At 38.5% G+C, this 2,772-nt stretch overlaps 1 long non-coding RNA gene across 1 annotated transcript in view; it reads right to left on the bottom strand.

Annotated features, from left to right (window-relative positions):
• Nucleotides 1-788: 788 nt before the first annotated feature.
• The window catches only part of LOC107183706, a 10,471-nt gene continuing 8,487 nt past the window's right edge, over nt 789-2,772 (bottom strand). Inside the window, exon 3 of the long non-coding RNA XR_001514507.1 lies at nt 789-851. This is a non-coding gene — a long non-coding RNA (uncharacterized LOC107183706). The remainder of the gene's footprint in view (nt 852-2,772) is intronic.

Genomic DNA, 2,772 nt, shown 5'->3' with positions numbered 1-2,772 from the left:
TTGATGGGAACATAAAATGATGCATGTAAAAACAGTGTACAGAAAACAGTAATTTTTGGAAACAGTTTTGGAAAACTCAAAAAAATTGAAATAGAATTACCATGTGATCCAGCAATCCCACTTCTGGGGAATATATCTGGCCATATGTCTAAAGACATTCAAAACAGGATCTCGAAGAGATGTTTGCACAACCATGTTCATTGCAGCAGTATTTTTAAAAGACCCCGAAGGTGGCTGCAACCTTAATGTCCACTGACAGATAAACTGATAAAGACAATGTCATATATACATACAATATGCTATTATTCATCCTTGAAAAAAGAAGGAAATCTGATCACGTGCTGCAACATGGACTAACCTAGAGGAAATCATGCTTACTGAAATAAATAAAATGGCAAATACTACATAATTCTACTTATATGAAGTATCTTACATAGCCAAACTCTTTGATCCAGAGAGTAAAGTGGTGGTTGCCAAAGGCTGGAGTCAGGGGGAAAGGATGAGTTGTTCAATGACTATAGAATTTTAGTTTTGTTTTGTGAGGTGAAAAAGTTCTAGAGATCTACTTCTCAGCAATGTGCATAGAATTAACACTACAGTAATGTACATTTAAAAAGTATTAAGATGGGCTCTGACTGGGTGGCTCAGTTGGTTGAAGCATTGTCTGATACACCGAAAAGGCTGCAGGTTTGATTCCTGATCAGAGTAGGTACCTTGGTTGTGGTTTTGATCTCTGTTTGGGTGCATACAAGAGGCAACTGATCAATGTTTCTCTTTCTTTCTGTGTTTGTCTCTCTCTCTCTCTCTCTCTCTGTCTCCATCAATAAAAAAACCCATGTCCTCAGGTGAGCCTTAAATATAATGATTAAGATGGAAAATTTTATGCTATATATTTTTCATTCCAAAAAAGTACCAACCAACTAAAATATATTTGGTGAAAGAATATGGCTCTCCAGATCATGAGTTGTTACCACTAGACTATAGAAGAAATGGAAAGAAAAGAGACAGAACTACCATTTATCGAGCACCTACCAAGGTCCAGGAAGTATTCTAAGCACTTTATAAATATTTTCTTACTCAGTTGTAATAACAATATTGTAATATAAACATGTTTTATTACCAATTCACAGATGAGGAAACAGAAATTGTGAGGTTAAAGGACTTCTCTAAGATCACCTATTAAATTAGTCAAAGGCAGGATTTGAACGCAAGACAGACTCCAGAGATGGCATTTTTTCCAGAAGTATGGAATGAACTAGCAGTATGGAATTTCCAAAGATAAATATATGGTTTCTTGGAGGCTCTGTTGGTGAACGGTAAACTGTAAAGTGGAGGGATCATTTTAGAGGACACTGATTCAGAACACTGGTTCTGGGTTTGAGTCCTTGTTCTGTCACTTACAGCTCTGTGACCTTGTATTACTCTCTTAGCTTCTCTGTGTATATGCAAGTGCTTCTTATCATGCTTGGCAGATAATAAAAGTATAATATATATGGCTATTAAGATAGTGTGTCCATTGCTAGATCTCAAAGGTCAGATTAGGTTTAAATTTGATGTCTTACAATAATCATATCTATATATATAAAAGCCTAAGCAACTGTCTGACTGTCTAATCGTCCAACCAGCCAGTACCTATGATGCACACTGACCATCAAGGGCAGACGCTCAACGCAGGAGCTGCCAAGCTTTGGTGATTTGGCAGCTGCAGTTCTTGAGTGACACACCTGGAACCAGAGAGGAGGCAGCCCAATTCTGGGGTGCATTACCCGAGAACTGCCCTCTTGCAATCTGGGACCCCTTAGGAGATATTGGGGAGCTGGTTTTGTCCTGGTCCCTACAGTCCATGCCGAGGGACCCCACTGGTGCACGAATATGTGCACTGGGCCTGTAGAATGAGAAATAGGATTTCAGCTAGACTATTGGGAAGCAAGCAGCTTTCCTTGTGAAAACAGTGTTTGCCCTGACTGCTTGTGAATAGTCTCTCCCCTTTAAAATTCACTCTCCATATAGCTGCCCTGGTCCATATGAAACTCAGTTTTAACCAAGTCCTTCTTTTCTTAAAAAGTTGTCAATTGCTCCTCATTTGTCATCACATACTTATATTTGTATGGCCTTGAGAATCAGCTGAGGATGTTAGTATAAAGTATATTCGAAGGCTTTGCCACTGGGATTTTAACTCCATAAACTCAGTTGAATCTACTGACCCAGGGAGCCCATTTTTCAGAATCTTTGTTGAAATCCATCTCTAGTTCATTAACTTAGCATACAAAACTTCATGGCTTGGCTCTGGCTACCTCTCCAACCATATTTTTACTTTCTAACCTAAGATTAGCTCTAGATTAATTTTATTCATTAATTTATTAATCTAGAGTAGAACTTCACTTTCAGCTTTTGCTGTTCTGTTTATCCCTGAATACTCTCCCCTGTTTTTTCTCACTCAGTCCCCTTCTGTGATCTTCGCCTTCCTAATTCTGCCCCACTGTATTAGTTATCTATTGCTACATAACAAAGTACCCCAACATTTAGTAGCTTAAAGTAATGATAATCACTTGTTATTGTTCAAGGTGTATGTGTCAGGAATTTGGAAGTAGGTCCCTTGGAGCCATTTTTTTTTAAATTTTATTTTTTATTACAAAGGGTATTACATATGTGTCCATTTTTCCCCCCGCCCTAGACAGTCCCTTAGCCTCCCCTATTCCCCAGTGTCTTATGTCCATTGGTTATGCTTATATGCATGCATACAAGTCCTTTGGTTGATCTCTTACCCCCCTA

This window comes from Myotis davidii, unplaced genomic scaffold (assembly GCF_000327345.1).
Source record: "Myotis davidii unplaced genomic scaffold, ASM32734v1 scaffold330, whole genome shotgun sequence".
NCBI lineage: Eukaryota > Metazoa > Chordata > Mammalia > Chiroptera > Vespertilionidae > Myotis > Myotis davidii.
Note: the sequence above shows the minus strand (reverse complement) of the source record. Positions and strands in the feature narration are given on the sequence as shown.